Here is an 8,063-nt window from a genome sequence, read left to right as displayed (position 1 = left end):
AGAGTCTCACTGTTGCCCTGGGTAGACTGCCATGGCATCACAGCAACCTCGAACTTTTGGGCTTAAGCAATTCTCTTCTCTCAGCCTCCGAAGTAGTTGGAACTACAGGCGTCTGCCACAACGCCCAGCTATTTTTTTGTTGCAGTTGTCATGGTTGTTTAGCAGACCGGGGGCTGGGTTTGAACCCACCAGCCTGGGTGTATGTGGCCGGCGCTGCCCACCTCTATCTTTCTAATTTAGGGGAGAAATGGTCCTTGTAAGATCTATAACTAGAAATAATAGTTTGAAGAGATAGCAAATTAAGTTATATTTCATTGTTTCGAGATACTTTGCTTAAAGAATTACTTCTCAAAATTACCCTACCTACCCAGATCTTTGGGGACACTCTGAATGAAAAGTGGAACTAATCTATTCACCCCCTGCCTACCCCTACTACTGCCACTACAGTCTACGGTAATTACTCTTTTTCAGAAAGATACTTAGAAAAGAACTATCAAATCACAAGATAAAGTGAGATTATGTTTTTCATTCACAGTCCCATTTATTTATTTAGAAATGCTGCCTCTGTGAGCACCAAACCAAAGTGTGCCTATTCGTACCACCACTTAAACATTTCCTGAATACCTGCCAAGTACAATGGAATGCTCCCCAAAGGACTGCAGCATTAGCACATGTCTACTCCACCAAACAAAAAATTCAGTGAAAGCTTTTCCAATGAAGCTGGATGATGTGCTCTTTATATGCACGTTCAGGCACGCTACCAGGCCCTAGAGCTAACACTCCGCTTGTTCAAGAGGGAAGCTCTGTAATGAATCTCAAAACTTAAAACAGCATATTTACTTCAGGCAAGACTGAGGTGTGGAATATTCTGAAAAACCTGTTTCACGCTCACAACGATAAAAAAAAAAAAAAAGTAGAAAGAAAGCTGACCTCAATTCATAGTATTTTGGCCCAGACATACTTGGAAATGAGAATTCTCAACTCCAGATCTATCCGGAGTTGAAAGCTGAATTGAGGACTGCAGCACCCAAAGGCGCCCACTATTCAGGGCCAGCGGTGGGCAAAACCAAGAGCCTTTTCTTGGTCCCCTGGGCAAGCCCTGGAGACAGGTCAGCATGCGGGTACGACTGAGACTCCGCGCCCCAGTCCAGGCGTGCCCCCAAAAGCGCCCCCAGGCCTGGGGGACCCCGGGGGGAGGGGCTCGGCTCCGAATACTCCTCCCCCGGCCCCTGAGAACACCGAATCACAAATGCGGATGCCATTAAAGGAGGCCTGTCGGCAAGTGGGAGGGACGGAGAAATACACACCAAAGGGGACGAGAACTGGAGCGAAGCCTCCCTGTGAAGAACGGACTCTAGGGGCAGCCACGCCCCCCACCCCCAACTCCAACCCCGAGCGCGGCGAGGCGAGCGCCGAGCCCCGCATGCTGCCTGACAAGACCCAGGCGTAAGGCTGGCGCCGGAAAGGGCTCCTCTGGCACGCGAGGAGCACCGCCGCGACCCTCGCAGGCGACCGCTCGCTGCCACTGACCTGTGCCTGCCGCCGCGCGACTGCCCGCTCCGCCGCAGTCACCGCCTCCCTACGTTCACGCCGCCAGAGCAGCCGTCTCCTGCACTGCGCCCCAGGCCGGCCGCAGGCACCCCATTCCCTCCCTGCCCAGCCTCCGCCTGTTTACAATGATTGGGACAGAACAGGCCGAGCCGGACCAGCGCGCACGCGCACCCCCTCCTCCCGCCGCGGCCGGCTTCACGGACCCTCCTCTCTACGCTCTGACGGCTGAGGCCGCCCGAAGGCTAACACCCTTTGCCCTCGCGCGGGGCGCGCTGGGAGGCGTAGTTCTCAGAGCCACGGCGCCCACCTCCCCCCGGGCCTCTGTTCCAGGAAGTAACTTCAACACCCAGGAAGCACCGCGCCTCTTCGGGCCGGGCTCCCTGAGGAGGCAGGGAGCGCGCGAGAGAACGCGCCAAGCGCCAGTGCTCTGCAGGCGCCTGCGCAGTCCCGGGTCTTGGGGGACTGGGTGGGACGTTCACCTACCCGCGGCGAGCGCTGGTGGAGGGAGTCGGGTGGCGGCTGCCGTAGTGATCTGGAGGCGGGATAGCTTTCCTCTTCACGCTCTGGGCAGCCGGTTCCTCAGCTACTGAAGCTGAGAACTTTTCTGAGTCAGCGCGCTTTACTTGTTCTAACCAGTTAAACCAGCCTGGGAGGCCGGCCGCGGGGTGGGGCGTCTTTCCACCCTTAAACTGGGAGGGGAGCTCTGTCTGAGGTGAGGACTCTTGCTAAGGGTAGGAGGAGTTGGAAAAAGGGAATGCCGCCCCTGTGCGGACAGACTTGCTTAAAATTCCGTGTTGGGACCACCCGCAGAATCCCTGAAGTGGGTGTTGTTTGTTGAGTTGATCCGTTGGCTCAGCATTTACAAAGCGGCGCCTGAAGTCACACTGCCCTGCAGCATGCGAAAGCTTGCGAGTAGAAAGAACTGAATTTCTTCCAGAAGTCTTTCACTCAGGTTTGAAGAATAGCACCGCTAATGCCTCTTGAACTCTTGTTTTATAAACTTTGGCAGTTTATTAGAGGGAGGAGATTTTGGAGTCGATGATCCCTCACATCTCTTTCATTCCTACGTCCAACACGCTTTAGAACTTCATTCCCTGTTTAGATTGACAGCCCCAGTACATTGGCTCTATGATCCACATCAGCTTTCCTCAAATCTGACAGTAAGTCTGGCATTCATATTCTGCCTTTCCTACCCACTCTCCTCGTCGGCCTTGGGTTCAGGGGCCTCCTACAGTTGGATACGGTGGTGGTCTGTGGTATCCGTTGGTTTCCTTCTCTGGCTAAGGACTTCTCATTGCCCTTCTAGCAGGCGAACAATAATACTGTATGTCTCAGACAACACTGATGGGCTTAGGGGTGGGTACTGACCCACACTGGGCATTAAGGAGACGTTGCTCGAAGTTGCTATATGGATACAGAGAAGGGGGCAGGAATATATTCACTGATGTAAATCGAAATTAATGAACCAACAGGGGGAGAGGGGTAAAGGAGCAATGGAACAGGAAAAAGCAAGAGCTGGCAGAATGGAGACTGGGTTCATTTCAAAGCAGTGGTTTGTGCAACTGTGAGCATGTGAGCCTAAGTGAGTGAGCCCATTCATTCATTCATTCATTCATAATTTAGGGGAAATTTGTGTGGAGATAGAACGTATTTGTTAGCTACTTCCTGAGCATTTATTCATCACATGTTAAGTTATCCTGCATAATCATTCACTCTGGCAACCAGGAATTTTCAGACATGGTTATGTAACCCAATCATAATCAATGAGCCCGTAAAGACTAGGGTTCGGGCTTCTTAGTAAACTGCACCTTCCTTGCTCTTCGTGTATGGTGTTAAGTAGAGCCTGAGGATGACGTGAATACTGTCAAAAGAATGCTGGAAAGATAGAGAAAAATTGTGTTTGGTGGTGTCATTAGAGCTCACCTGTTTGATACCATATTATTCAGATTTTTGAACCACAAATTTACTGTGTTGTTTAAGCCAGTTAGTATTAAAATTCTAAAAGTGATCCTAACTAATTCAGTTGTATTTCTTTAAAATACACTGCAGTCCTGACTAATATAGGTTCCTACTTAAAAAGAAACTGTAAAAGGGACTTTCAGTTATGGCTGTATGACATGGTCAGTAATTTTCTATACACAAAACAAGTATAAAACTGGATAACAGTGGCACACGCACAACACAAATCCATCTCACGGCACTGGAGATCAACCAAATATAAAAAAACAAGTTGAGAAACATCTATTCTTTAAAAACTGACAGAACTCCCAGTATAAACAGTAGATGTCTGTTCTTTTTCTGCCTAAGGCTGCTTCTCTCTCACCCTGTTGCCCCAAAACTATAGTTTTACTAGTATGGGCAGCTGTAGCGAAAAATCTACCAGCTTTGCCAGAGGGAAGGATTCTATTTGTGATGGAAGGTAAAAAAAACTCAAGCGGCTCGGCGCCTATAGCTCAACCGGCTAAGGCGCCAGCCACGTACACCTAAGGTGGCAGGTTCGAATCCCCAGCCCGGACCTGCCAAACAACAATGATGGCTGCAACCAAAAAATAGCCGGGCGTTGTGGCGGGCGCCTGTGGTCCCAGCTACTTGGGAGGCAGAGGCAGGAGACTCGCTTGAGCCCAGGAGTTGGAGGTTGCTGTGAGCTATAATGCCATAGCACTCTACCCAGGGGGACAGCTTGAGGCTCTGTCTCAAAAAAAAAAAAAAAAAAAAAAAAAAACTCAAGCCATCGCCAGCAAAAAGTGACAAACATTTGGAAATGAACAAGGAAAACTCACAACTTTGCTTACTCAAGGTTATACTCCCAGATAGTACACAAAGCAAGCCAGCCATAAATACAACAGGGAGATACTAGAAGTAAGAGAATCATGCAAGGGCTACGATAAGTCTCCACACATCTTTGACCTCCTGGGAAACTATATATTTACTTTAGATTTACCCTAAAGACCCATTGAAAAGTAAAAGCCAAGGAAGACTTGAGAATTGGGAATAACTTTGAATTCCTCAATCCACACACAGATAAATTGGTACAGGGAAGACTCACAAACTCAAGGTATTTGAGTACAACCTCTGCACAAATCATTGATCACTCAGCTTTGCAATTACAGAGGCAACCCCCAGAAAAGTCAGGCTAAAAATAAAAATGAGAATTTTATTTGTTTTGTTTTGTTTTTTTAAGACAGTCTCATTCTGTTGCCCAGGCTAGAGTGCCATGATGTCAGCCTAGCTCACAGCAACCTCAGACTCCTGGGTTCAAGTAATCCTCCTGCCTCAGCCTCCTGAGTAGCTGGGACTACAGACAGCTGCCACAATGCCCAGCTATTTTTCTACTTTTAGTAGAGATGGGTCCGGCTCTTGTTCAGGCTGGTCTCAAACTCCTGAGCCCTCAAAATGAGAATTTTAAAAAACAACAAAGATACAAGCAGCCACAGACCATAGGTAAGACAGATGTTAAACCTGTCTAGCCAGGTATAGTAGCTCATAGCTATAATCACAGCACTTTAGGAGGCCAAGGCAGGAGTATTGCTTGAGGCCAGAAAATTGAGAACAGCCTAAGCAACATAGCAAGATCCCATCTCTACAAAAAAATTTTTTAAATTTAACCAGGCAAAATGTGCTCTTGTAATCCTATCTACTTGGGAGGTTGAGGCAAGGAGGATTGCTTGAGGCCAGGAGTTTGAAGTTACAGTGAGCTGTGATCATGCACCACTGCAGTCCAATCTGGGCAACATAAGCAAGACCCTGCCTCTAAAAGAAAGAAAAGAAAAAAGAACTGTAAATCTAGGCAGATAACTAAAAGAAAAACAAAACAACAACCAACAACATTAATAAAAATAGCATCTACAATTGGTACCATATACTGTACAAAATATCCACTTTTAGGCTGGGTGTGGTGGCTCACTTCTATAATCCTAGCACTCTTGAGGAGGCCAAGGTGAGTGGATTGCCTGAGCACAGGGCTACTGTCTGTAATCCTAGCACTTTGGGAGACCAAAGTCAGAGGATGTCTTGAGGCCAGGTATTGGAGACAAGCCTGAAGAACTTAGTGAGACCCTATCGCCATTAAAAAAAAAAAAAAAGGGCAGCCCCTGTGGCTCAGTGAGTAGTGCGCCAGCCCCATATACCAAGGGTGGCAGGTTTGAACCCAGCCCTGGCCACACTGCAACAAAAAAATAGCTGGGCATTGTGGCAGGTGCCTGTAATCCCAGCTACTTGGGAGGCTGAGGCAAGAGAATCGCCTAAGCCCAAGAGCTGGAGGTTGCTATGAGCTATGACGCTACAACACTCTACCGAGGGTGACAAAGTAAGACACTGTCTCTAAAAAAAAAAAAAAAAGAAAAAAAAAATTTAACAGAGCATGATGGTATGCCCTGTATTCCTAGCTACTTGGAAGGCTAAGCCTGAACCCAGGAATTTGAGGTTGCAGTGAGCTATCCTGTTAAAACTCTTTTAGAAAATGGAGAAGTAAGAAACATTTCCCCATGCATTTTATGAGGCCAGTATCATCCTGGTATCAAACCCAAAGACACCACAAGAAAATAAGAGCACAGACTAATAGTTTTCATGAACTGTACATTTTGAAGGGGTTAATTTTGTAGCATATGAATTATATCTCAATAATGCTGTTATTTAAGAAAAAAGATGAAGATTTGCTAAAATATTTTAAGTATATCCCCATCCTTGAAAGAAGAGAGTATAAAAATCAAAAGGCCTGTTGCCAGTATACCTCAGAACTGGCACCTAAGGCTTGAACTCCAAACAGTTCACTGGTTCAAAGCATTGTTACATAATTGAAATTGAAGGAGAAGTTTTATTAGAGGAAAGAGCAGAAAGGAGTCTGACCAGAAGTCAGCTCCCTGTCATACAGCTCTCCAAAGAGGCTTTTATTAACCTTATCATTGTGGTTGGAATGTGGCAGGGGGTTGCTAGGTTGCTTCATTTTCTTCTGCAGAAGGACTGATCTTTGTACCAGGGGCTAATCTTTAGTGCCAACAGGAGCTGGGTGGAAAGTTACTGTTCTATTATTTCCCAGGAACACCAGCCTTGAAACATTCCAGGAGTGTGGGGAGGGGGCATCTGCTGTGATCATGCAGTTTGGCTTGTTTCCTCTAACTAGCTGTCCTCCCCAAATGGTTATTTGTTAGGGTTGTGAGAATTCCTTTTCCACAGAAATACTTTATTTTTATAAAAAATATTATATATTAATATCTTTTTAAAAAAGATATAGTACTTAGAACTCATTACAAAAACAAATGTCAGAACTGTATGAGTTTGCCTTTGCTCTGTATGACAACTCACCTCACAACTTAGTGGCTTTAAACAACAGTTCTTTTGCTAGTCTTACCCATGATCACTCAGTTGTAGCCAGTTGGTGGGTCAGCTGGGAGCTGATGGCTGATGCTCTCTCTGCAGTGGCCTCTCATCCTCCAAAATGTTACTTACTGCTTACATGTCAACACGTGGCAATGCCTAACAGAATGTCATTCATTATTGTTGTTACTTTTTTTTTGAGACAGAATCTCACTCTGATCCCCAGAATAGAGGGCCATGGTGTCACCCTAGCTCACAGCAACCTCAAATTCCTGGGGTCAAGCAATTGTCCTATCTTAGCCTCCCAAGTAGCTGGGACTACAGGCGCCTGCCACAATGCCCGGCTATTTTGTTGTTGTTGTAGTCATTGTTGTTTGGCAGGCCTGGGCCTGGTTCAGACCCACCAGCCCCAGGGTATGTGGCCAGCACCTTATCCACTGAGCTACAGGTGCTGAGCCCAGTTAGGAAAATCTTAACTGAAAATCGTTGCCAACAACTCATGGTTCTGGCATTATGATAGTACACCAGCTCACATGGCACTTGTGTATGAGGGAGTTTTTAGCCAATAAACAAATAACTATCAAAACACTCTCCTACTCACCTGATACAGCCCCCAGTGACTTTGTTTTACCCAAAGATAAAGGAAATATTGAAAGGAAGACATGTTGATGACATTCATGACATTAAGGGTAATCCGACAACTTTGATGGCCATTCTAGCAAAAGAGTTCTGAAAGCACAATGAAGGTTGGACTAGACATTGGCATCAGAGCACAGCTTTCCAACGCTTTGAAGGTGCAAGAAGTGCAAAATACTGACTCCAACTGGTTTGAGGGCTTCAAATGCCATCATCAGAGCTCTCCCGTCATCTTTTGGTTCTTTTTTCTTTGTATTGCATTCATTTTCTGGTAGATTTTCTCCATGTGATAACAAAGATACCACTAAGTTTATATTATTGAGTGTTGAACCCTGTAACTGTGTATGTCTTCTGCTGCTGCTTAGGATAATAACATCTGTATTTACAAACTGACTTTTCTGTGTTAAGCACTATATATGTAAGTTAAATATATATTTATTCACAGTTAAATAAATATTTATGTCACATAGTGACTATGATCATGGACTCTGGAACTAGTCTATCTAGACTTTACCTTACATCCATACAAATCCCAGATTATACGGAAGGTATCATAGACTATA

General features: G+C 46.0%; 1 protein-coding gene across 1 annotated transcript in view; it reads right to left on the bottom strand.

Annotated features, from left to right (window-relative positions):
• RALBP1 (ralA binding protein 1) overlaps positions 1–1,714 on the bottom strand; it is a 39,040-nt gene extending 37,326 nt beyond the window's left edge. Inside the window, exon 1 of the mRNA XM_023507613.1 lies at positions 1,531–1,714. The gene's annotated coding sequence lies outside the window, so the exon portion shown is untranslated. The remainder of the gene's footprint in view (positions 1–1,530) is intronic.
• Between the last annotated feature and the right edge of the window lie 6,349 nt (positions 1,715–8,063).

The sequence above is a fragment of the Otolemur garnettii genome, unplaced genomic scaffold, assembly GCF_000181295.1.
Source record: "Otolemur garnettii isolate 467f Iridium unplaced genomic scaffold, OtoGar3 scaffold00193, whole genome shotgun sequence".
Taxonomy (NCBI): Eukaryota; Metazoa; Chordata; class Mammalia; order Primates; family Galagidae; genus Otolemur; species Otolemur garnettii.
The sequence above is the reverse complement of the archived record's forward strand: the minus strand, read 5'-3'. Positions and strand labels throughout refer to the sequence as shown.